Raw genomic sequence first — 18156 nt, 5'->3', positions numbered from 1 at the left:
TCTATCAATTATCCAACAGTAATTTGTTTACCCACCGTTTGCTATCTTTCTCGAGAGAAGCCACTAGTGAAACCTACGGCCCCCAGGTCTTCTTCCTCATATATTTGCTTGCGATCTACTTTTCCTTTGCATTTTTATTCAGATCTATTAAACCAAAAATACTTTGCTACACTTTATTTATTTGCGATCTATTATTTCAATCTACTACAATTTTCTAGCATCGTTACCCGAAAGGGATTGACAACCCCTTTAACACGTCGAGTCGCGAGGTGTTGTTATTTGTGTGTAGGTGTTGTTTACGTTGTGTTGCTTGGTTCTCCTACTGGTTTGATAACCTTGGTTTCTTCACTTAGGGAAATACCTACCGTCGTTGTGCTGCATCATCCCTTCCTCTTTGGGAAAATACCAACGTAGCTCAGAGAGCAATCAATCCACCATGGTGTGCCAGCACCGGTGGGGGTGGAAACGCAGGCAGACAAGGCGTTGGCGGTGAATAGGGGGTCAGTGATGACTACCTCCCTGCTCTTCCAGGCCAACAGGATGCCGCCACGGGTTCCAAGCGCGAGCAGGTACATGTAGTCATCGAATTCCGAGCCGAGGGCTTTGAGGACAGTCGACGAGCAGATCAAAGCCATCTTAGTTCCTTGCAAACAGACCAGGGACGCATTGGTGGTTACAAAAAGGGGTCTGACAGCAGTACGACGTGCACGTGCGTTGAGGCTGCACATGTTCCATATCAGGATCTTGGGGTTGTGCTCCATGGGGACGAGGTCGACGAAGGGCGCAGGGGCGCAGCTAGGCCTCGATCGGGCTGCCCGCAACCACCGTGGTGATCGGTGCGATGGCGGGATCAGCGGGGAGCTCGCCATCCACCAAAGGGGCAATGGCCGATAGGACCGATAGGGTGATGGGCACAGCGAAGAGGTCGTCATATGCCTTCATCTCTGCGGCTGTGATCCTCTGGTTCACCCCAACGACGCCGAGGGTGCGAATGATGTGGAATTGGGCGCACCTCTCGGCCGTGGGAGGGGCAGCGGCCTTGCAAGCAGCGGTCGACGCCGAGCGCCCGCGGCGTGGAGAGAAGTTTGGCGGGCATCGTCGTGGCCGCCCGCCGGGGGTCGGGAGGGCCGCGTCGATCTGCTTGGTAGCAGCAGCAAGGAAGTCGCCAAGGGTCCATGCCGTCGTGGCCGCCGCACGGGGGCGGGATCGACGCATCATGATGGGCGGCGACGCAAAGCATGTGGTCGGGCTTGGGGTAGCGGGGCACGCTGCATGGGCGTCGTCATCAATGTGCGCGCCATGCTGGGCCTCAAGACTCTCTTCGGCGGGCTGCGCCTCATGTTGGGCCTCATGCAGGTCCACGGGTGGCTGGACCGTGAGGGGGCCCGAGGTATTCTTGCTCATCATGCCACAAGCGGGATCTCCCAGAGGGGCCGGGTCCTGAGCAGCATGCATGGTGGGCACCAGCGTGGGCGGCTCTCCGTGGACTGGTCAGCATGTGACGAGGCGCGGGCAGGAGAGGGCGGAGACAGAGCACCGCTTTGCCCCGACAGCGGATCAGGCGCGGGGACCGAGGGCTGGGAATCCGGGACCTCGCTATCCAATGACAGGCGGTCCGTGGAGCCAACCGGATCCTCATGCGCGTTGGGATTGGCCACTTCTGGCACAGCCGCAGCACGGGTGAGGTCAACCACGCAACGCGATGAGGGAGGCCTAGTTGATGCTGCAGTGTCGGGGCGCGCAGCGGAGGAGCCAGGGCCAGTGGGCGTCGTGACGCGCGTGTCGGGGCGCGCGGGTGGGCCAGTCGGTGAGGAAGTCGTAGGGGGTGCAGCTCTGGCCCGACTGGCTACTTCTGTCTCCGTCCTGCACTTGCCTCCCCGCTTTCCCCTTTTGGAAAAGCGACGAGGGAGGCACGACCCGTTGGCAGGGGGCCAGGGGTCCATGGTACGGCCTTCGGAGCGCCTCGGCGTTGGCGCCGCGTCGACCACACGGCGACGGGGGGTGGCCCAGCCAGCATCGACAGTGATCCCATCGGCCGGGCGGTGGTGGGCGGCGGCGCGCCAGCCGGAGGAGTCAACGGCCATGCCATCGGCGCGACCACAGGGGTCTCCAGAGGTGCGTCGCCGCTTGCGTCCGCGGCGGCGGCCGCGGTTGCGGCTCGCGTCGTGCCCGCGGCCAGCATCCCCCTCGTTCCCACTAGGCGCGTCGTCGCTCGGGCCCTGGCCGCGGCGGGTAGGGAGCATGGCCGTTTGGCCGGCCGGAGCACTAGCGAGCGTGATGGTCACGGGGTAGGAGAGGGTGCGGATGGTGGGCGGGCCGTGGTCACGGGCGAGGACCGGCTCCACAATCTCCAGGGTGGCCGCACGGCGGATGGTGGCCGGGTCGAGGGTGCGCGCCGTCAGCCAGAAGGTGGCGAGATCGGCGCGGGAGCGCGTGCTCGGATGGAGTCGCTCGATCCAGCAGCTGCTGCCGAGGAGGTGCTCCGCCGTGGATAGCTGCCAAGCCTGCGCCGGGATGCCTCGGAGCTCCAACTGAACGCTGTGGTCAAGGGAGTCGACGATGGCATGGGCGAGCTTGTTCCAAGGACGGAGCGACATGGTGAAGCCGGGCCCATTGATGAAGTGGTCGCCAGCGAGATGGTCCATGAGCTCCCGTGTGGAGAGGATCACGAGGAAGTCCTCGGGATGGTGCGCGTGGATGGTGAAGTCGCCGGGTTGGAGGCGGAGGGAGGAGTACATCACCTCCTCAACATCTCCAGATGCGACCGCCGGCCTGGCCCCGGTGATGGACACGACCATCGCATGGTGCAGGACCATCTCGGCCTCCTCCATCTCCACAGAGCGTGACAAGATGACGCGCACCGGGTTGACAGGCGAGGCACGGGGTGCGGGCGGGGTCGTCGAGCCGCGGCGCGGCGCCTCCGGCGCCACCACGATGGCGAGGGAAGTGCGCAGAACGCCCTTGTGGTATTTCTTACAGTCGCGCGAGCCATGGCCGGGGTAGAGGCAGCAACGTCAGCAGATGTCGTTGGTGCAGTCACACACGGGGTGGCCCGGGTCGAGGCAGCGGAAGCAGAGGCCGGCGGTCGCCTCCGGGGACGGGCTGCGGCGGCGCTGCAACTGGGGGCTTGAGGCGGCAACGCGTCGAGCGCCACGGCGCCGGTTCCTGCGGCGCGGGAGCTGGAAGCCGGCCGCGTCTACCTCCGGGGTGGCGTTGACGCGGTGGACCTCGAAACATGGTCCCAGGCGGGAGGCGGCATGGGCGCACCGGGGGGGCGGCCGGTCCGCGCGTGGCCGACGGCGGGGTCGGCGGGCTTGCCGGGAGCGCGCGCGGGGGGGGGGGGGGGTCCGAGCGACGTCGCTATAGGACCGCGATGAGGATTCCCCGTCGGAGTCCATCCAACGGCGCGAGCCCGAGGAGCCAAGGTCGAGGTCGCCGGAGCTGCCACTCGGCGGAGCCATGGCGGTGGAGGAGGGGCGGGGAGGGAGGGCTACCTGGGGGCTCGTCGGCGGCGCGGTAGGTGGGAGGTGCGGCGCTAGGCTAGGAGCTGCCTTTTTCTTTGTGGTTTGCTAGCGGATGGCAAAGAGGGGGGATGGGCTAGTCTCCATGCGCTGGCCTCCACTGGACCCACCCCACCTCTTTGTCGCCTGCTAGCGAACGACAAATAACTGGCTGATGGCAAATAATATCTTTGCCATCAGCCAGTTCTTTGCCGTCTATTTTTTGTAAGCAGACGGCAAAGACCTTTGTCGTCTGCTAGTTGCCATCAGCCAGTTCTTTGCCGTCTATTTTTTGTAAGCAGACGGCAAAGAACTTACTGATGGCAAATTCCCTGATTCCAGTAGCGTGAGTAGTTTACCACAGACCTACGGGTCCATAGCTAGTAGCTAGATTACTTCTTCTCTCTCTTTGATCTTCAATACAATGTTCTCCTCGATGTTCTCAGAGATCTATTCGATGTAATCTTCTTTTGTGGTGTGTTTGTTGAGATATGATGAATTATGGATTTATGATAAGGTTATCTATGAATATTATTTCAGTCTTCTCTGAACTCTTTTATGCATGATTAAGATAGCTTTGTATTTCTCTCCGATCTATTGATTTGGTTTGGCCAACTAGATTGATCTTTCTTGCAATGGGAGAGGTGCTTTGTGATGGGTTCAATCTTGCGGTGTCCTCACCCAGTGATAGTAGGGGTAGCGAGGCACGTATTTGTATTGTTGCCATTAAGGATAAAAATATGAGGTTTTAACCATATTGATTGGATCTATCTCCCTACATCATGTCATCTTGCTTAAGGCGTTACTCCGTTCTTGTTAACTTAATACACTAGATGCATGTTGGATCCGGTCGATGTGTGGAGTAATAGTAGTAGATGCAGAATCATTTCGGCTTACTTGTCACGGATGTGATGCCTATATTCGTGATCATTGCCTTAGATATCGTCATACTTTTCTATCAATTGTTCAACAATAATCTGTTTACCCATCGTATGTTTCTTTCAAGAGAGAAGCCTCTAGTGAAACCTATGGCCCCAGGTCTATTTTTATCATATTAATTTTAGATCTATAAAACCCAAAACCCAAAAATACCTTGCTGCAATTTATTTATATTTACTTTATTTTACACTTTTACTTATCTTTTATATCAATCTCTACCATATCTCACCCTTACTAGTGAGCGTGAAGGGATTGACAACCCCTTTTTCGCGTTGTGTGCAAGAGTTTGTCAGTTTGTGCAGGTGGATCTATTGGAGACTTCTGTGTTCCTCCAACTAGATTGATACCTTGGTTTTTAACTGAGGGAAATACTTATCTCTATTTTGTTGCATCACCCTTTTCTCTTCAAGGGAAAAATCAACTCAAGCTCAAGAAGTAGCATTCTTCAAGTGCTCGGGACCAGATTGGTTATTGATTTTGCTTGCACAATTGGGCTTGCAGCAGAGGGATCAAATCTTGTTTCTTTTCTGGCTAGTATGGCATTTGAGAAACAGTTTATTTTTTGGGAAGGGGAAATAATCCGTTAATGCCTCTGCACATTTTGTGGACAATTATTGGGCCAATTTCACGTCCAGTCACGGCACCATTCAATTGGACGCTAGCAACAAAGGTAAGGAGAAGGTGAGCGGTGTTGTAGCTGATTATGCATCGTTAAAAGATCATGTGGTGTGGACTTCTCCCCCTAATGACCATATCAAGATCAATGTTGATGCCAGTTTTGTGGGGAGTACTAATGCAGTCAGTTTGAGGGGTGTAGCTCGTAATTCTTCTGGAGAAATTATTGTTTCTTCGTGGGATTTTATTGATCGGTATACCAGTGTGAATAAAACCGAGCTCCGCGCCTGCCTCGCAGGACTTTATATAGGTATCACCCTTCACCAATCTATTGTTTTAGAGACCGATTGTGCTTTCGTATATTCGTTTCTTGCAAATGAGAAGCTTGTCAGGTCCCCTCTAGCCGATCTGATGAATGAGGCTATGAGTATCTCCAGGATGATCCAAAATTTTAATATTTCAAAGATAAGTTGGATTGCCAATGAGGTGGCACATGAGATTGCTAAGTTTGGCTTTAGTATTAGGTCCGATTGGATCCTTTTTAATTCCATTTTGTCTTGCGTGGTGTATGCTGTGGCGTATGCTATAACGAATGATTGTAAGAACATTTCTTTGGATTAATTAATATATGAGGTGTTTTCTAAAGGGAGCTTGTGCAGTTGTATAGATAGCAAATTTAATTTCTCAGGATTAAGAAATGGACCTGTAAAGACTGGATGGGCGGTGGCAGAATCAACGAACGCTTCAAGGAAGATGCTGTAGGGAGAAGGGAAGCGACGATTGGGGCTGTAGCGATGACTCTCCGAGATCTCAAATTCGTCCCATCAATGGCGATGATTATCAGAGGGCGTAACCTGACGAACTTCGGAGCGGATACATGCGCAGGAGATGACGGGAACGGAGCAGGTCCACCGCTTTAAGAGGAGATTAATTGCGTCGGTTACCCGCGCATGAGAAGGTTGCAGTAAAGCCATTCGTTTCTGTTCTTGACATGAATCCATATGTTTCTATCGCACAAAGAAGATAGTGGGATCAATTGATTGATTGGAGAAGGTGGACAGGAAGAGGAGCTGCCATGGATAACATAGGAGGCTGTGGTGGGGAGCAGAGGAGTCGCCGCCATGGGGAAGAAAGGAAGAAAGTTCGATGGAGAGCAAGGGAGGAGCCGCGATGGGGAAGAAAGGGAGCAGTGAGGCGGGGTGGCCGCGACTGTAGGTGAATAAGGAAGGATTGGAAAGCAGTGCGTCCGGAACCTATGGGAAAAAAACAATGCCAGAAGCCGTGCGACCGGGAGAAAAGGATGATTATATGTGAAACTAAAAAATAGAAAAAATAATGATGTGGTGTAGTGACGTGGAACCTTAGTGTAAAGATAATTGGTGGTAGTGGATTGATGATGTGGATAGGTTGCATGTAAAAAAATAGATTAGTGAGGATAAACTATTTAGGTATTATAGATGATAAGATGACACACTATTGTACTATTGTACTACGAAAGGAAAGATATATAGACAGAGAAAAGGAGCTACGGAAACAAAACGTTCCGGGTCGGATTTTCCGTCCATTTTTCGTAAAACCAAGACCCGCAGCGACCGACCCAGTCCTTACCGGGCGCGATCGACTCGGACTGAAACTCCTCCACCTATATATACAAGAGACCCGGCCTGCCTCGCCGTATAAATTCATCTCTCTCCTCGCGACCACCCCGTCGAACCCTAACCCGCACCCTGATCCGCCGCCGCCGCCACCGCCTCCGCCTCCACCACCAGCCCACCGAAGCCTCCCACCGCTTCCTCCTCCTCATAAAGCCTGCCCCGTTCGAAAATCTTTGACTCCAGATCGGGATCCTGCGGCAGTTCTTGGATCGCCAGATCGATCGGATGGCTGCCGCGGCGGTGGACCCGATGGCGCTTGGGCTGGGAACGAGCGGAGGTGCGAGCGGGAGCGGAGTGGTAGGAGGCGGTGTTGGGAGAGCAGGAGGAGGGGGTGCGGTGATGGAAGGGGCGCAGCCGGTGGATCTCGCCAGGCACCCCTCCGGCATCGTCCCCGTCCTCCAGTGAGTCCGAATCCACACAAGATGCGACGATGTGTGTTTACGCCGTGAATGAAACCTAAACGTGGCACCTAATTTGGACGGGGTTCGTAGATCTCGATGGTGTTGGGTTGGGGAATCCCGCGTTTTATCTAAACTAGATAGAGGTCGGCCTTCTGCACGCTCTTGATCTAGGGTGTTGCAGTTTCCCATACCTAGCCGGTCTCATTTTCTTGCCCATTGATCTGAACATAATGCGGTGATTGCTGCACGGAGCCTCTTACCCGTTATTTAGATCTTCTCTCGGGAAGTTTCTTGGGGCAAATGATTGACATGCTATTTGTAGTTGGGGAATCGTATGTCCAATGGTAATCTTCCTGAAGTAAATACAAGAGGTCAGGTTTGGGAACATGATAGTAGTGAATGAAACATCTGTGTTTGTGCCATGGCGAGTTGCCAGCTTACATAAAAACAAACCTAACCGACTTTATTTGTTTTTTATTGCAATATCCTGTTATTGCTATGACTAAATGGAATAAAATGTTGAGTTTGATTATCTAGGTTACCTCCTGGTATTGGCATCGTAGTAACTAGGTTTCAGACATCGTTTAAATGCAGCCAAAATATTGCTGGTAGCTGCTAAGATAAGCTGACAATATTGCCCAGTCTTCACGTTTGGACTACTTGATGTTTTCCTTACCTCAACTTTATTGAGGTCTGATCATGTTTTTGCTTGATGACTCAGGAACATTGTGTCGACTGTTAATCTGGACTGCAGGTTGGATCTGAAACAAATTGCCTTACAGGCCCGTAATGCAGAGTACAACCCAAAGGTGTAATACAGCTGCTGATGCTTGTACCCTTCTGCTTCGAAGCTATGGATTGAACTTATGAACTCTGACTCCATCATCTGTTTCCTTTGACAGCGTTTTGCAGCGGTTATCATGAGGATAAGGGACCCCAAGACGACAGCTCTTATATTTGCTTCAGGAAAGATGGTATGCACTGGAGCAAAGAGTGAAGAACACTCGAAGCTTGCTGCCAGGAAGGTAAAATTCAATGGTCATACTATTTTTTGGTTAATGCCTAGAAATGTCCATTGATCCTATTCCCAGCATTCGATGAATTGCGATATAACATTTTTTTCTGTTTATTTATTAGTGCAGTATGCACGAATTGTCCAAAAGCTTGGCTTCCCAGCTACATTCAAGGTAGTGCTTCCTATCACCTAAATCGAGTCACAGTGTGACTTTTGTGATATCTTGACAAGTTGATTGTGCTGATAATCAGGACTTCAAGATCCAGAACATTGTTGCTTCATGTGACTGAAATTTCCCATTCGTCTTGAGGGCCTTGCTTATTCCCATGGTGCCTTCTCCAGTGTAAGTTGGTTATTTATAAATTCAGTGCCTCGAGCGTGCCCTATAAGCCATTCGATTTATTATCTCACATAGCGCAATTGACTGTGCTTTTATTGGCGACCAGACCACTGTTAGCTCTACTTTTCTCTCAGGCCAGATAATTTTGCTAACCTGGTGCTTGCTTGATTTTAACAGTATGAGCCAGAGCTCTTTCCTGGGTTGATTTACCGTATGAAACAGCCAAAGATTGTCCTCCTTGTATTTGTCTCTGGAAAGATTGTTCTCACGGGAGCTAAGGTGCGCGATGAGATATATGCTGCCTTTGAGAACATCTACCCGGTGCTAACTGAGTACAGGAAATCTCAGCAATGGTAAGCATGCTGTATCCCACATTGTGCGTCTCTCGATGGAAAACATTTGTTTTCTGACATGAACTTATGTTTTTGGTGTCAACAGAGGGGAGGATCCATCAGCCAAAGTGGGAGTTCCCTGCTTCTTCTGTACATAGAAAACTAAAAAGATCTGATTGCGTCTCTTCTCTCTTTTAACTTCTTACTGCCAAGAACTAGGTTTAGAATGCCAAGTACTCCTTGAAAAAGATTGTATTCTTTTCATAACTGGGAGCGGACAAGCAACTGTGGTATGTTAAAAGATCATGTTCATCTGTAAATATGACTCAATTTTGCTCTAGTTCTCTATTATTGAGACGGTTATGAGTTTGATTGAGTTAAGGACTGAATGATGAGAAAACGTTCTGTCGTTAATTTGTGGCACATTTTTTGAGTTCTCTTTTGTGAACCTCCGGTAGTGTCTCTGCCCTCCACCTAGCTGTACGTTGTCGGCATTTTTGCAGAAAAGTCCTTGCTGTTTATTGAACTTAACCTGCAGTCCTGTTTAATTATTACAGAAAAATGTTTTATTTTTGCAGAAACCCTGTAGTTTGTGGATATTAACCTGCCATCCCATTTTGAGTGAGAGAAAAACTGTTAGCTGATTTTCAATAAACCCTGTATTCCTTTGCTTAATCAACCCGCGGTTCTATTTTAAGTCAGTTTGAAGACTTGAAATATTTGTATCTTTTAAACAGTATAACTCCAAGCAAGTGGTCCGTTCGATGGTCTTCTACAACTCCAGTCTTGCATGGCTCCGTTAAAAAAAAACTCCAAAGTTGACAAGCTATATATGAAATTGATTAGAAAAATATGTAGAATTTGAATATGATATTGTTTTACTTGTTAAACATGTTTAAAATGTTATTTATGGTGCAATTTTAATTAACTGGGCACTATCCGTCTTTGTTTTGTTTTGGTGTAGATTCGTATTAGAAATCAACACCTCAGTAAAATCTTAGACGAAAAACTCCATCAATAAGCATGCATACACGCCTAGGCAAAACCTTCATGTGAAAAAACAAAGTACACTTCTCATCTTATACGGGGGAGAGGAGTGAACGCCTTCTAATTTATACTACATTCAAATGTGTTGTGTTATTATGTAAGCGCTGAGGCTACCATTGAAGAGGGTGTGAAGGAGGATAACCGGCAACAGATATGAGATGCATGTGAATATGTTGGATCTTCAATGGTTATTGTGTCGACACAATGCATATGCTCTTTTGTTAGTAGAATCTTAAACATAAAAGTATACCACCAGAACTTGCTCCCGATGTTGGGAGCGTCTTCAACAAAAGATTTCATGGCGAAAGATCCTCTACCTATATTTTAGATGCTCGTGAACGATAAGCAAAGGCACCCTGGTAAGAATATACGCAGGTTTGCCATTGGGACGCTCATTGTACAAGACTCCTAAAAGCAACTCCAATATTTTTTTTTTGCAAATTTGGAGATATAAAATAGGAGATATAAAAATTTACATTTCAAAAAGTGTTTTTTTGCATCTTTAAAAAAGAGTCAACTCCAACCGAAGATGCAAAACGGAGATGTAAAAGAGCAACTCCAATAAAAAAAATGCAAACTAGAGATGCAAAACTGGCGGTCGGCCGCTGTAGCTGCTGTTGAGCTGTTGTACAGCCGCTGTTCAGACCCACAAATTGAAATAGAACATCCGATAATCAACTTAAAAATAGTATACAATATTAAATTATTACATAGTTCATCAAATTCACAAGATCAAATTCAACAGACATACAACATAGTTTTTCACAATACAACAAACAAATAAATGAAACTAAGCGCCTCCCCCACGATGGTATTTTCAATACTCCTCCAACTAATCCTTCTGATGTTGATCTTGCGTATCGGAGTCTCTAATTTCTTTGTGCACCTTCACGAAGCGTTTCATTTGCTCCTCTCTTCTCATGGGCATAACGCGTATGCCCATCAAGTGATAGAAGGTGTAATCTAAACCCTGTCCACGCTCATTCTCAATGATCATGTTATGCATGATCATGCAAGCAGTCATGATATACCAAAGGATTTTTTGATCCCATAATCTAGATGGTCCTCGCACAATAGCAAATTGGGATTGCAAAATCTCAAAAGCCCTCTCAACATCTTTCCTAGCCGCTGCTTGTGCATTGAGAGAAATGAATTCTTTCTTACCTTGGGTTTTTGCAATTGGCTTGACAAAAGTACTCCACCTAGGGTAGATACCATCCGCAAGATAGTACCCGTAGTTATATGTGCGGCCATTTGCTTCGAAGGTTACCGATGGTGCTTCTCCATTTGCTAAGTTGGCAAAAAGAGGTGACCGGTCGAGCACGTTGATGTCATTGCAAGATCCAAGCATCCCAATATATGAATGCCAAAATCATGTTTCTTGATCGCTACGGCCTCAAGAATGATAATGGCATCCTTCCAACGACTCTTGAACTGTCCACGCCATGCTCTAGTGATGTAGGGTGGATACCCTAGGGCCGATCTTTCACGAAATGGAGGAGAATTCCCGAAGAACACGAAGAACACAAGGGGAGAAACAAGAGGAAACACTCAAATTGACTTGATCCAATCACACATGTGCTAGATCCAAACACACAAAGAGAGATACAAAGGTCCAAATCCAACAAAGGGGGATACAAGAGGTAACTAGTTCATCTCCATGAAGGAGGCCTTGAATTCATGAGGATCTTCCCATGTAGGGGTCTTCATCCACTAGGGATCTTCTCACATGGAGGTCTTGAACTCCATGGGAGTGGTCTCTCTCTCTCTCTCTCAAGAGGAGGAGTGGTAGAGGAGCAAAGCTCACATACAAATGAGCTATCACTTTGCTAACCCTAACTAGAGGAAGGGGAAGGTGATGTAGGGTGGAACCCTATATAGCTGATCTTTCACGAAAGGAGCGGATCCCAACTAAGAACACGAAGAACACGAGGGGAAACACGAGGGGAAGACACGAGAGAATCACTCAAACCAACAAGAACAATCACACATGTGCTAGATCCTCGAAACACAAAGAGATACACGATCCAAATCCAACAAGGGACGATACATAGGTAACCGGTTCTTCTCCGAAAGGAGGTCTTGAGGGGGGCCACCCAAGAGGGGGTCTTGAATCCAACGTGGATCGTCTCCGAAGAGGGGCCGCAGTCTCTCTCGAGGAGGAGATCCGTATGGATGAGCAATGCTCTATCTCACATATGAGCTAAACCAATGCTAACCCTAGAAAGATGGAGGAGAAAGAGTATATATAGTCTAGGGGGTCGAAGGGGTACACGGGCCTCGGCCCTTACTGTGCACAGACAGTGGTGGCCGGATGTCCGGGGCTTCAGGAGGGGCCGGATGTCCGGGCTGGAGGGCAAAACTTCTGGATGTTCTGTAGCGTGGCGCCGGATGTCCGGGCTTTTGGCCGGATTTCCGGGCTGGGGCCGGATGTCCGGGCCCTGTAGGCTTGGGCGTCTGGGCTGCTGCTGCTGTGGTTGCTCCAGGGGCCGGATGTCCGGGGACTTGGCCGGATGTCCGGGGCCTGGAAGGTGAACTTGCCCGTTTCCGTTGGTTCTCTTCATCCGTGAACTTGGCGGCTTGTCCGTCTTCACGTGCATCCTCGGGAGGCTCCTCTTGACATCTAATCATGCATAGCATATCGGACTTAGGTAGTAGCCATGTCTCGAGTGGATCATATGTGATATCACTAAGGAAGGAAGTCACCTCGTTCTCGAGAGCTCTAGCTCGTGCTCGTGTCATAGGTCCTCTTGGCTCTTGATGAGACGATGGTAGGTCCATGGGGATGACCGTAGGATGCTCCGCATCATCTCCCCTCCCTTGGGAAAGATCCGACCTCGGATCGAAATCCTCATCACCATGGTACGGGGATAGATCTTTGATGTTGAAGATGTCGCTCACGGAGTACTTGTCGCGTGGGATGTCGATCTTGTATGCATTGTTGTTGTAGCGTGCAAGCACCTTGAAGGGTCCATCCGCTCGGGGTAGTAGCTTGGACTTGCGTTCCTTGGGGAAGCGATCCTTGTGAAGGTGTAGCCACACAAGATCTCCAACATTGAACATCATGGGTTGCTTGTTGACGTTGAGCTTGGTCGCGAGTCGTTGTACTTGGCGCTCGATGGTGTTTCTTGTATCTTCGTGCATCTTCTTGAGGAAGTTGACTCGGGCACTCGCGTCCATGTTTGTGCGCTCTTGTAGCGGTAGAGGTAGAATGTCCAATGGAGACAATGGGTTGAAGCCATAGACGACTTCGAAGGGGGACTTGCCGGTAGTCGAATGTCTTGCACGATTGTAGGCGTACTCGGCGATGGGTAGGCACTCCTCCCACTCCTTGATGTTCTTCTTTATCAACACGTGTAGTTGAGTGGAGAGCGTGCAGTTGGTCACCTCCGTTTGGCCGTCGGTTTGTGGATGGTAAGCCGAAGAGCACAAAAGCTTGATTCCGAGCTTGGCGCACAATGTCTTCCAAAAGTAACTCAAGAACTTGACGTCGCGGTCCGAGACAATCGTCTTTGGCACTCCATGAAGGCGCAAGATTTCCCTACAAAACAAATTTGCAACATGTGAAGCATCGTCTATCTTGTTGCAAGGAATCAAATGTGCCATTTTGGAGAATCGGTCCACAACAACAAAAACGGAATCCTTGCCATTTCGAGTTCTAGGCAAACCAAGTACAAAGTCCATGCTAATGTCTTCCCATGGGTGATATGGAATTGGAAGTGGCATATAGAGGCCATGAGATTGAGCTTTGGACTTAGCTTTGCGACATGTAGAGCATCGGTTGGTGAAGCGATTGACGTCGCGGAACATCTTGGGCCAAAAGTAGTTCTTGGAGAGCGTAGCAAATGTCTTGTCGCGTCCAAAGTGTCCCATGAGTCCGCCTCCATGAGATTCCTGCAAAAGCAACAAGCAAAGAGAGGACTCGGGGATGCAAAGTTTGTTAGCTCTCATAAGATATCCATCTTTGATGTAGTATCGATCCCAAGAAGTATGCATCAAACACTTGGCATAAGGAATAGAAAATGTAGGATCATGCTCATACAAGTCTTTTATATGCGCAAAGCCAATGACATTTAACTCAAGTTGATTAACAAGCATGCATATACGGGAAAGTGCATCTGCCACAACATTTTCCTTACCTTTAATATACTTGATGACATAAGGAAACGACTCAATGAACTCACTCCATTTAGCATGACGCTTGTTCAACTTAGTTTGACCCTTAAGGTATTTAAGCGTTTGATGGTCGGTATTGATGATGAACTCATGAGGGCGTAGGTAATGTTCCCATTCATGCAAAACTCGCACCAAAGCATATAGCTCTTTGTCATAGATAGGGTAATTGAGTTGCGCTCCGGAGAGTTTCTCACTAAAATAAGCAATTGGGCGCTTCTCTTGCGTTAACACACCTCCTATGCCATTACCACTAGCATCGCAATGAATTTCGAAAGGTTTGTCAAAGTTGGGTAATGCAAGCACGGGAGCATGAGTAAGCAAATTCTTAAGCTCATTGAAAGCGATATCTTGAGATGTTCCCCAAACAAACGGTGCATTTTTCTTACTCAAAGCATGCAAAGGTGAAGCAATGGTGCTAAAATCCTTCACAAATCTGCGATAGAAACCGGCTAAACCAAGAAAACTATGCACTTGTTGCAAATTGGTTGGTTGGGGCCAAGTTTTAATAGCATTGATCTTAGATTCATCAACATGAACACCCTTAGAAGATACTACGAAACCCAAGAAAACAAGCTTATCAACACCAAATAGGCATTTTTCCATATTAGCATAAAGTTGCTCTTTTCGAAGAGTTTGTAGCACGGTGCGAAGGTGGGTGACATGCTCTTTGAGAGATTTGCTAAACACAAGGATATCATCAAAGTAGACAACAACAAATTCACCAATGTAAGGGCGAAACACGTAATGCATAAGACGCATGAAAGTACCGGGTGCTTCCGATAAACCCATAGGCATGACTAACCACTCATATAGACCAAACTTTGTTTTGAAAGCGGTTTTCCATTCATCACCCTCTTGTATGCGGATTTGATAGTAACCACTTTTAAGATCAATTTTGGAAAAGATAGTGGCACCGCAAAGTTCATCAAGCATATCATCAAGGCGTGGAATGGGATACCTATAATGAACGGTGATAGCATTGATAGGTCTACAATCGGAACACATGCGAAAGCTACCGTCTCGTTTTGGCACAAGAATGACCGGTACGGCACAAGGACTCAAACTTTCGCGCACATGTCCATGGTCTATGAGATGCTTTACTTGCCTTTGAATTTCTTTGGTTTCTTCGGGGTTGACGCGGTAGGGCGCTTTGTTTGGAAGCGGCGCTCCGGGGATGAGATCAATTCGGTGCTCAATGCCTCGTAGTGGAGGTAGACCCGGAGGTAGCTCATCGGGGAAAACATCTTGGAATTCCTGCAATAAAGAAGATAACACCAAAGGTAGATCGTGAGAGTTGTTAGTTTTTGGTGCCTCATCCTTGCACAATAGGACATAGTGTAGGACACTTGATGGGTTCTCACACACTTCTCTCATCTCACGTTTGGTGGCAAATAGGACTAAGTTTTTCTTGTCGCTCATCGTGGAGGCACTCAATTTGGGCTTGTGGCGCTCACTCTCTTTTTGGTGGTTCACTCTCTCACTATTCTCTCCACAATGGGTGTTTTGCTTGTCGGCGAGCACTTGGCTTGGAGACATAGGACGTAGCACAAACTCTTCCCCTTTCATCTTGAAGCTATAGTGATTTGTACGCCCATTGTGAATGACACCTCGGTCAAATTGCCATGGCCGTCCAAGAAGGAGGTGGCACACGGTCATCGGAAGGACATCACACTCCAAAGTGTCTTCATAGGCGCCGATCTTGAAAGAGACTTGTACTCTCTGCTCGACTTGTATGGTGCCGGTGTCGCTTAGCCATTGAACCTTGTAGGGGTGCGGGTGCTTCATCTTGACCAATTGGAGTTTGGAGCATAGTTCTTCACTTGCCAAGTTATGGCAACTCCCTCCATTGATGATGACCCTGACGGACCGTCCATTGATGCCGGCCTTTGTGTGGAAGATATGGCATCTTTGATCTTCGTCTTGTTGATGTTGAAGAGTCAAGACCTTGGAGACAACAAGAGCGGGACTTGAGTCTTCGTCACAAAAGATGTGATCATCTTGTTCTTCATTGTTCACTTGTCGGTGCATGGCCACGTGCTCAAGAGCTTCCATTTCTCCTTCACTCATGGAGTCGTAGGTGCCGTCGTCGTTGAGGATCATGGTGCGCTTGTTTGTGCACTCGAAGGACTTGTGGCCTCGGCCTCCGCATGTGAAACATTTGATGGAACTTGTCTTGATGGTCTCATCGGTTGGAGTAGATGATGATGAAGCTTTCGGCTTGAAGTTGCTTGTAGTAGGAGGACGACTTGAGCTTGTCGAAGCTTTCTTGTAACTTGACTTGTCGCCATTGCTCGTGGTGGGAGTCGTCGAAGCTTGATTGTTGGAGAGGCCATAGGGCTTGGATGAGAACTTGGCATACTTGAAGTCGTCTCGTACTTGCCGTTCCGCTTTGGTAGCTTGATGCACTAGCTCGATGAGGTTCGAGTATGGTTGGAAGTCGGCAATCTTCTTGATAGGGTGATTGAGTCCATTCAAGAAACGTGCCATAGTTTGCTCATCATCTTCTTTGACATTGGCTCGTATCATGGCAATCTCCATTTCCTTGTAGTACTCTTCAACGCTCTTGGTTCCTTGCTTGGGTTGTTGGAGTTTCTTGAAGAGGTCGCGATTGTAGTAGTTTGGCACGAATCATGCTCTCATGACATCCTTCATTTGTGCCCAAGTGGTGATGGGTGGTTCACCTCTTGCCGCATGGCGCTCAATGACTTGTTCCCACCAAATGAGGACGTAGTCTTGGAATTCGAGGGATGCCATTGCGATCTTCTTCTCTTCTTCGTAGTTGTGCAAGCGGAAGATTTTGTCAACCTTCAATGCCCATGATATGTACTCTTCAGGGTCATTGCTTCCGGTAAACTTGGGCATGGTGAACTTTAGCTTGCCATATCGTTGCTCTTCATTGTGTTGGGGTCGGGGATGATGACGCCCATGTCGGTGAGGATTGGCAATCTCATGTCGCTCTTGGCGAGGAGGGTTGTCTTCCTCATGTTGCTCTTGGTGAGGAGGGTTGTCTTCCTCATGATGCTCTTGGCGAGGAGGTGGTCCATTGTCTTCTTGCTCTCGATGGACTTGACGTTCTTGTCTCGCATGAGGAGGAGCTTGTCGATCTTGACGAGGAACTTGTCGATCATGTCGAGGAGCTTGTCGATGCACACGTGCTTCGTAAATCCTTTCTTGAGCTTCGTCGCGAAGTGCTTCTTGATGTAGTCGAGCTTGTCGGCCTCGATTGGCTACGGCACGACTTGAGTCTTGAAGAGCACGTCGCGCCTCAAGTGCTTGAGCTTCACGTAGTTGTCGTTCTTGACGTTGCGCCACGGCGTCTTGTGCATCTTGATGTTGTCGCGCTCGCTCCTCTTGTTCTCGTTGTCGTTGGCGTTGCCGTTCTTGTGCTTGTGCGAAAGCAGCTTGGTTGTGACGATGTCGATGCTCTTGAGAGTCGGTGTCGTGTAGAGGATTGCGGTTAGCTTGACGGTCTTGACGCGCGGCATGACGAAGAGTGTTCGATGTCAGTGTACTTGAACCGGAGATGGTGTCGTCGTAGTGTCGACTTGAGCGGCTCCGTCTTGACGAGGACGAAGTTGTAGAAGAGCGGACCATCATGGTTCGGATATCTTCTTTGAGGGAACTCATGGATGTGTCGAAGTAGTCTCTTGTACGTTGCTCAGATTGTCGTAGATCGGTGGCGAGGTTGTCGATGCGATCGCCCAAAGCGAGTTGTTCTTGATGCAAAGCTCGGTGTGCACCAAATAGTTGAGTCTTGGTGACGTAGGATGACATGTCGTCGTCTTGCTCCAAGAAGAGTGGATTGGTAGAAGTACTTGGCCTATCCATCATTCCAAACAAAGATATGTGAGTGGGAGAAAGACAAGAACCAATACCAAATGTACCTTGACCGATGTTGAAAATGGATCAAAGATCACTCCAATGTGTAGCAAGGAAATAGCACAATTGGTACCAATTCTTGTCGGTTCTCGCACCTACACAAGTAAAAGCTTATGGTGGAGCTTGGTTAGGATGGTGGCACAAAATTTGATGCAATTGTAAGTGAGACTCAATAATGTTGGAAAAGATTCACAAATTTGCAAATGCAACAAGTAGACCAATAGCAAGATATGGTACACGGAAACACACACGCAAAT

At 48.8% G+C, this 18156-nt stretch overlaps 1 pseudogene; it reads left to right on the top strand.

Moving 5' to 3' along the window:
* The first annotated feature begins 6746 nt into the window (after positions 1–6746).
* Positions 6747–9211, top strand: LOC109755567 (TATA-box-binding protein 1-like; annotated as a pseudogene).
* Positions 9212–18156: the final 8945 nt, after the last annotated feature.

The sequence above is a fragment of the Aegilops tauschii genome, chromosome 1 (assembly GCF_002575655.3).
Source record: "Aegilops tauschii subsp. strangulata cultivar AL8/78 chromosome 1, Aet v6.0, whole genome shotgun sequence".
NCBI classification, from domain to species: Eukaryota; Viridiplantae; Streptophyta; class Magnoliopsida; order Poales; family Poaceae; genus Aegilops; species Aegilops tauschii.
Note: the sequence above shows the minus strand (reverse complement) of the source record. Positions and strands in the feature narration are given on the sequence as shown.